The sequence below is a fragment of the Balaenoptera musculus genome, chromosome Y (assembly GCF_009873245.2).
Source record: "Balaenoptera musculus isolate JJ_BM4_2016_0621 chromosome Y, mBalMus1.pri.v3, whole genome shotgun sequence".
NCBI classification, from domain to species: Eukaryota; Metazoa; Chordata; class Mammalia; order Artiodactyla; family Balaenopteridae; genus Balaenoptera; species Balaenoptera musculus.
Genome location: NC_045807.1, coordinates 732,043 through 741,588, shown reverse-complemented (window position 1 = coordinate 741,588; position 9,546 = coordinate 732,043).

Sequence of the window (9,546 nt, the reverse complement as noted above, 5' to 3'; positions counted from 1 at the left end):
GTAGTAAATTGGGTGTGTGTCCCATGTTTTATAAAGGGAGCACAATGTGTGGGAATAACTATAACTTGGATGCCCATGTCTAAAAGACCAATAAAATATTCATCATTAGTTTGCTGCAATGAAGCACCAAATTTGTGTCTGAGTGATTGGCCCTAGGTGGTAGGACACACACTGGAAAGCCACCATTTTCCTAGGGGAAGTTTAGGTCATCACTAGCAGTAAGTCAGGATAAGGGATACTGGGCTGGGGTTCTCCTGTTGCAGGAACACCTCATACCCTCGTGGTGGCTGAGGCCATGTCCCAAGGGAGCTGTAACTGTGGACTGAGTTGAAATTTATATAGCACCTTGTGTAATTGTTAGACCTTCAAAGCTGGCAGGCCAGAAATTAAATTGTTAGGCAGTCTCAGGCTTCTCTCAGTTACTACATGAGCTTTGGTTTATTGCCTCAGAAGGGAGGCCAAGAATTCTTTGGGCCACCTCAAGATTGGCATTTTGAAGAATTAATGAGGGGGAAGGTGGTAAGTGTGTACTTCAGAGTCTGATCAGGATCTCCTTCATGGTGAGCATACTCCAAGTCTTCCTGGAAAATGTGAAAGGACGCAATATGGGAGAGTAGAACAGCACCGTAATTAGGTGGGGCACCCTGGAGAAACAATCCTTACTCTGTGTTGAGAGGTCTGTGTTAGGCTTTGAAATAGCTTCAGAGTCTTCAGGATGTCCTGTGCACAGGCATCCTGGAGAGTCTTCTAGGGAGCATCTCTTTCAGTGGTAATAACAATAATAGTAGGATGGACCATCTTCCATGACATAAAAGCTGAATGCAAAATAATTGAAGGTTAGAGGCTCTACCTTGTAATGCTCTGACACTCTTCTCTCTCTCCTCAATTTCACCTTCCTCCTGGGGTTTGGCTCTGCTTTTACAGGGTCAGCCCACGTGAGCAGGATACACTTTTGTCTTGCATAAGCATTGACAGAGGAAACTTCATGACTCCCTTAGTAAGGTGCACATTTTAGGGTTTCGGGTTAGACTGGCTGTTAGTCTCACTTCGTGATCTGAGAGCCATGATTCAGGCTACATGGTAAAGAAGAGTACAGACTCATTTCCAATTGTCTTTTTAAACAAAATCCCAGATAATGAAGTCTCAAGATGGGTGAAATTCCTCATCTCTGTATCTGTGGCCTGTCCTCAACAGTTTTTACACATGAAAAATATATCAGATTAACTAGTAGTCTTCTGTGTCTCTGCTCACAGCTGGCTGCTTCGCTTTAGATTGTCCCAATCAACCTAAGAGAGATTTGGCTCAACATCAGGAGAGTCAAGATACCCTCTGTTTTGGTAATGTCTTTGATCCCCTTAGATTTTAGCAAAAGATCCCTGGCACTCTAATATGCAGCAGCAGTAAATTCCAGACACATTGGCTTGAAGTTTTTGCACTCCTCAGGGAGTTTATAACTTGAGCACACGCTTTCGGAGGAACTAATTTTAGGAGAAGGCCTCCTACTCCTATTCTCTCCATGAGTTTTTATGCCTCTAGTCTCCATGGATGGAATCCCACGTGTCACACCAGACCAGGGGATAGGGCACATTGATACAGGCAAATCAACAACATAACAGATGGCAGCTATGACACCATTGTCCCTGCTGGTGTGTCATTGCTAGTCTGTGAGGGGAGTGTCCTTATACTAATTCTGTTTGGGAGTCCTAAACAACCCAGAGGATACTCTCCCACCATTTCTGGACCAGTCTATAAATTGTCTCAGTACTTTTACAAAGATAAATCATCAAAGGTTGTCTGAGTAAAGTGATGCATGGTCTAGATAGTGCTGTGTGGTTGGCTGATTAAGCCTGTCATAAGACACTTGGAGAGAAGTACCACCCCACTCCCTTTTGGGTATCAGTAACAAGATGAAGTGTCTCAGAATTTTGTCCACCCTGATCTCAAAGTTACCAGTAACAAGATGGGTTGTCTCAGAGGAACACATGGGGAAAACTCTAATTAAAAGTTTCACGATTTTGAGTGAGAAGGTGAGGCAACAGCTGTACAAACAACAAACTGAAGCAGTGGTCAAAGCACAAAAATGGCAGCAAACAGTGGTGCCTGTGCAAGTGGCATCTGCTGTCTGGCAAAACCCACATATAAAGCAAGAGCAGTGTAGCGGCATCTCTTCTCGGTCTAGGGCCACTCCGTCAAGTTCACTATGCCAGTTGCTTTCATCATAGTTTAATTTTGATTAAGATATAGGGAGCCCAAACATAGATCAAGGAGAAATCTTGATTTGATCTATGTTCTCTTGAAATCTTAGAAGTTTCCCACACACAGCTCCCCGGGGAAAACAGTATACCATGCAGAACAATGTGGGAAAACACCGGGGTCAGTCATGACGCAGAAGGAGAGAAAGAGAGAGAGAGAGACGGAAAAACTATGGGCGAGCACTCTGCTATGATTTCCACAGGAAAGAGGAGGCAAAGCAAGAAAAGATGCTCTGGATTATTTAGCACTCTTTAAAAGTAGTGCTCCTGTGAACTCATACTTGAATAATAGTGTGGGGAAGACCAGGTGAACATCTCATGTCCCTAATAAAGTTGACAGCCATCTTTAAATGTTAAAGCATGATAAAGCATCAATTTACAGAAACCATACAAGCATAATTAATATAATTACAATCATTGTTTAATTTGATTTTTTTATCGAGTGCTAAGTGTTCTTTATATTTTCTAGACACTAGTCCTTTGTCAGATATGTGGTCTGCAAATATTTTCTCTCAGCTTGTAATTTGTCTTTACCTCTTCATATAGTCCTTTGCAGAGCAAAAGTTCATTTGGATGAGGTCCAATTTTATCTTAATGAATCATTTGGTGTCAAGTCAAGAATTCTGTTCATAGCTCTTGTTGGCAAAGATTTTTCTTCCCATTTTATTTTCTAGAAGTGTATAGTTTTACATTTAATTATGTGATCTACTTTGAGCTAATTTTTAGTAAGATGTGAGATTTGGAGGGACAATCATTTTCCCTATGGACACCCAACTGCTCTAGCACTATCTGCTGAAGACTTAACTCCATTCAAGTGGAAGTGGTTTTGCAATACTGTAAAAAAAAAAAAAAAATCAGTTAAGCATTTTTTGGAGTTATTTCTATTTATTCTTTTAAAATTTATTATTATTTGAAAGGACGACGTTATTAGTGCAGAGTGATGGAGATTCATGAAAGGAATTATTGGCATAGAGGCTGTGGCATGAGAAATTTCAGAGGCCTCTCCAGGGGTGCAGCAACAATAGCATGATGGCACTCTTGGCATGCAGGAGAAGGCAATTCTGAATTATCGCAGAAAACCAGCTCCGGAATTATACACGTCAGTGTTTGATAAAGGAATTTTTCCTCCTGGATGTTCCAAACTCTTTCCATTTATTCTGGAGGCACTGGACATGTCTGAGGCACCCTGGGCTGAGATCAAGCCTTACAAAACAATGGTCATAACCACCACAAGGACCACTTTTAGAATTAGGAGCAACAGGATGTGCACTTGGTGAGACTAAAGAAACTCTTTGGATCTGAGTGGAGCAGCATGGATGGAATTATAGCCTCTATTTTTAATAAAATTATATCATAAGGCTTAATATCAAAAGTATAGTTCCTTTCACTTTATTAATCATTTCAAGATTATCTTAGCCATTCTAAGGCCTATGGATTTCTGCATAAATATTATTTTATTCTATTTTTTATTGCAGTAAAAATACTTAACTAAATCAACCTCAACAAAATTTTAAGTATACAATGTCATATTGTTACTATAGACACAATGCTGTGCAGCAAATCTCTAGAATTTGTGCATCTTACATAACTGACAACTGGTATAGCTGAATAGCAGCTCTGCATTTTCCATTCTTCCAGTCCAAGAAAACCACCATTTTACTCTGTTTCTATGACTCAGACTATAGATACCTCGTGTAAGCACAATCATGCAATATTAGTCCTTCTGTGACTGGCTTATTTCACTAGCCACAGTAATGCATGTCATCACATAAATATGAAACATAAATTTCTTCTGTTTGAAGGCTAAATATAATATTCAGTTATGTGTATGTAACACATCCATTCAACCACTGATGGGCATTTAGGTTGTTTTTATATCTTGGCTGTTGTGAATAATGCTGCAATAAACATGGGAGTACATATATCTCTTCAGGACTCTGATTTCAACTCCTTGGGACATATATCCAGATGTGGGATTGCTGGATCATATGATAGTTGTATTTTTCATTTTTGAGAATCCCCATACTGTTTTTCATAATGCTGCACCTTTTTACATTCCCACCAACAGTGTCCCTGGCTTACAATTTCTCTATATCCTCGCCAACAATTGTTTTTCTTCTATTCACAATAACTGTCTGACAACTGTGAGGTGATATATCATTGTAGTTACAATTTGCATTTCCTTTTTTAGTGATGTTGAGCACTTTTTCATGTCTCCGTTGACCATTTGTATGTTTTCTTTGGTAAAATGTCCATTCACATACTTTTCCCATTTTAAAATCTGGGTTATTTTTATTTTTTGCTATTGAGTTCCTTACATATTTTGTATATTAATCCCTTATTAGATATGTGTTTTGAAAATATTTCTCCACTTGTCAAGTTGCCTTTTTATATTGTTGTGTCTTTCGCTATGCAGAACTTTTTTAGTTTGATGTTTTCTCTTTTATCTAGTTTTGATTTGTTGCCGGTACCTTGGGTGTTATATCCAAGAAGTCATTACCAAGTCCAATGTTTAATGCTTTTTTCCTATATTTTCTTGTAAGAGTTTACTTACTTTAAGTTTCATTTTTCAGTGCTTAATTCATTTCAAGTTAATTTTTGTGATTGTGTGTCATATGTATTTGTATGTAAGTTTTGTGATTGTATGTATATATATTATTGTGTATATATATATGACATACAATCACAAAAATTAACTTGAAATGAATATATATATCATTGAATTATATATATATCATTGAATTATATATGTATATATACATAAAATTCTCTACATTTTCTCTCTCTCTCAAAAAAAAAAAAAAAAAAAAGAGAGATGGAGAGAATACTCGAAACTAAGAAGAAAAGAGAAAAGAGGTACTACATCTCCTATATATTTTTTAACTTGAAGTACAGTAGTGTTAGTTTCTGGTGTAGAGCAAAGTGATTCAGATATATATATCAGATTATTTTCCATTATAGGTTATTACAAAAGAAGTTTTTTTTATAACTGATAAAATTCTTTATTTCACTTTTGGGTTTTTCTGCTCACCCTGATTATTCTGTGTAAGGTGGAAACTAGAACTGTTTAAGAGATAAACACAAATCTAATATATCAATAACTGGGTTTTTTCTTTTTGACTGTAGTATTGAATGTAATTTCCCTGTGCTATACAGTAAATCTTTGTTGTTTATCTATTTTATACATGGTGCTGGTATCTGTTAATCTCATACTCCTAATATATTCCTCTTCCACCCGCCCTGACCTTTCCTCTTTGGTAACCATAACTTTGTTTTTTGTGTCTACGAGATTGTTTCTGTTTTGTAAATAAATTCATTGGTATTATTTTTTAGATTCCACATATAAGTGATATTATATGATATTTGTCTTTGTCAGACTTACTTCACTTAGCATGACAACCTCTATGTTCATCCATGTTGCTGCAAATGACAATATTTCATTCTTTTTAATGGCTGAGTAGTATTTCATTATATATAATATATATTATGTATTATATATCACATCTTCTTAAACCAATTATCTGTTGATGGGCACTTGGGTTGTTTTCATGTCTTGGCTATTGTAAATAGTGCTGGTATGAACAAAGTGGTGCATGTATCTTTTTGAATTAGAGTTTTTATCTTTTCCAGATATATACCCAGGAGTGGATTGCTGAATTATATGGTAGCTCTCGTTTTAGTTTTTTAAGTAACTTCCATACTGTTCTCCATAGTGGCTACACCAGTTTACATTACGACCAACAGTGTAGGAGGGTTCCCTTTTCTCCACACCCTCTCCAGCATTTGTTGTTTGTAGATTTTCTCATGGTACCCATTCTAACCAGTGTGAGGTGATACCTCATTGCAATTTTGATTTCTTTAATAATTGTCATTGTTGACAATTGTGTGGCCATCTGTATGACTTCTTCAGAGAAATGTCTATTTAGGTTTTCTGTGCATGTTTTGATTGTGTTGTTGTTTTTTTTGATACTGAGTTGAATGAGCTATTTGTGTATTTTGGAAATTAATCCTTTGTTAATTGCATTGTTTGTAAATATTTTCTCCCATTCCATAGGTTGTCTTTTCATTTTGTTGATGGTTTCCTTTGCAGTGCAAGTTTTTAAGTTTGATTAGGTGCCATTTGTTTGCTTTTGCATTTGTTTCTTTTGCCTTGGGAGACTAATCTCAGATAATATTGCTACAATTTATGTCCAAGAATGTTTTGCCTTTGTTCTTGTCTAAGACTTTTATGGTGTTATGCATTATATTTAGTGCTTTAAAATACTTTGAGTTTATTTTTGTATGCAGTGTGTTCTAACTTCATTGATTTACATGCAGCTTTCCAGATTTTTCAACACCACTTGCTGAAGAGACTGTCTCATCTCCATTGCATATATTCCCTCCTTGGTCAAGGATTAATTGACCATAGGTGTATGAGTTTATTTGTGGGCTCCCTATTCTGTTCCATTGATGTATATTTTTGTTTTTGTGACAATACCATGCCATTTTGATTAATGTAGCTTTGTAGTATTGTCTGAGGTCTGGGAGGGTTATGCCTCTAGCTTTATTCTTTTTCCTCAGGATTGCTTTGGCAAATCTGGCTCTTTTGTGGTTCTATGTAAATTTTAGGATTATTTGTTCTAGTTCTGTGAAAAGAGTAATGGGTAATTTGATAGGGATCACATTAAATCTGTAGGTTGCTTTGGGTAATGTGGCCATTTTAACAATATTAGTTCTTTCAATCCAACACCATGAGATATCTTTCCATTTCTTTGAATCATCTTCAATTTCCCTTAACAATGTTTTACAGTTCTCAATATCTAGGTCTTTCACCTCCTTGGTTACGTTTATTCTTAGGTATTTTTTTTTTTAATGCAATCTGAAATGGGATTGCTTTTTTACTTTCTCTTTCTGATATTTCATTGTTAGTGGAAAGAAATGCAACTTATTTCTGTATATTAATTTTTTATCCTGCTACCTTGGTGAATTATTTTATTAGTTTTCTATAAAGGGTATCATGCCACCTGCATGTAATGACAGTTTTATCTCTTTCCTTCCAATCTGGATTTTACTTATTTATTTTTCTTTTCTTTCTTTTCTTTTCTTTCTTTCTTTTTTTTTGAACAGAAGTGGTAAGAGTGGGCATCCTGGTCTTGTTCCAGAATTCAGCAAGAAGGATGTCATTTCTCACTGTTGAGTATTATGTTGGCTCTGGGTTTGTCATAAATGACTTTTATTGGGTTGAGATATGGTCCCTGAATGGATGTTCAAATTTATCAAATGTTTTTTCTGCATATATTGTGATGATCATGTGGTTTATTCTTTTCTTTTGTTGATGTGGTGTATTACACTGATTACTTTGCATATGTTGAGCCATCCTTGTGACCCTGGAATCAATCCAACTTGATCATGGTGCATAATCCTTTTTATGTATTGTTGGATTCAGTGTGCTAATATTTTGTTGAGGCTTTTGCATCTATGTTTATCAGAGATATTGGCCTGTAATTTTCTCTTTTTGCAGCGTCTTTGTCTGGTCTTCCTATCAGGGTGATGGTGGTTTCATAGAGTGACTTTGGGAGTGTTTCTTTGTCTTCAGTCTTTTGGAATAGTCTGAGAAAGTTAGTTACGACTTCTTTGTATGTTTGGTAGAATTCCCCAGTATAGCCATCCCATGCTGGACTTTGCAGGGAGTTTTTCCTCACACATTCTAGTTCACTTCTAGTGATTGATCTGTTCACATGATCTGTTTCATCTTGACTCAATTTTGGCAGGCTGTGTGTTTCTAGAAACTTGTCCATTTCTTCTAGGTTGTCCAATTTGTTGGCAGGTAATTGTTTGTAGTATTTTTTTCTTTCTTTCTTTCTTTTCTTTCTTTCTTTCTTTCTTTCTTTCTTTCTTTCTTTCTTTCTTTCTTTCTTTCTTTCTTTCTTTCTTTCTTTCCTTTCTTTCTTTGTTGTTTTATTTGTTATTTTATTTGGGTCTTCTCTCTTTTCTTCTTGGTGAGCCTGGCGAGAAGTTTCACAAAAAATTTTTTTTTATCCTTTCAAATATCAGCTCTTGGTTTTAGTGAACTTTTCTAGTTTTATCTCTATTTCATTTCCTCTCTGATATTTATTACTTCCTTCCTTCTGCTGACTGGGGGTTTTGTTTTTTCTTCTTTTAGGTAACAGGTTAGGTTGTTTATTTGAGAGTTTTCTTGTTTGTTGAGGAAGTCCTGTGTTGCTATTCCCTCTTAGAATGGTTTTGCTGTATCCCACAGGTTTTCTAAGGTTGTGTTTTCCTTGTCATTTGTCTCAAGGTATTTTCTGTTTTCCTCTTTGATTTAAGTATTGACCCACTGGTTTTTCAGTAGCATGTTGTTTAGTCTCCATGTAATCTTTTTTTTTTCTTTCTTGTTTTTCTTTCTATGGTTGATTTCTAGTTTCATAGCACTGTGGTCAGAAAAGATGCTTAAAATAATTTCTAACCTCTTAAATTTGTTGAGGCTTGTTTTGTGTCCTGGTATTTGATTAATCCTAGAGAATGTTCTATGCATGCTTGAAAAGAATGTGTATTCTTGTTTTGGATGTAGTGTCCTGCACATATCAATTAAGTCCAGCTATGCTACTGTGTTATCTAGGATCTCTGTTACCTTATTAATTTTCCATCTAGAAGGTCTGTCCGTTGATATCAGTGGGGAGTTAAGTCTCCTACAATTATTGTATTCCTGTCCATTTCTCACTTTTTTTCTGTTAGCATTTTTTATACATTTATGTGCTCCTATATTGGGTGCATATATGTTAACAAGCATCATATTCTCTTCTTGTATTTATCCCATTGTCATCATATAGTGTCCTTCTTTGTCTTTCATTATGGACTTTGATTTAGAGTCTATTTTGTCTGATAAGAGTATTGCTACCCTCACTTTCTTGTCACAACCATTTACATGAAATATTTTTTTTCATCCCCTTACTTTCAGTCTGTATCTTTCACCCTAAAGTGAGTCTCTTGTAGGCAGGATGTTGTAAATTCTTTTTTTTTTTTTTTCTTTCTTTTTTTTTTTTTAAGAAGAATCCAATTTGCCACTCTATGTCTTTTGATCAGAGCATTTAGTCCATAGACATTGAAAGTAGTTATTGATAAATATGTATTTATTACCATTTTAAACCGTTTTCCAGTTGATTTTGTAGCTCTTTGTTCCTTTCTGCTTCTGTTTTTCTTTTTGTGGTTTAATGCTTTTCTTTTGTAATATTCTTGAGTTCCTTTCTTTTTTGTTTTTTGTGAATCTATTGTATGCTTTTTGATTTGAGGTTACCCTGGTTTTTAACTATGTTAA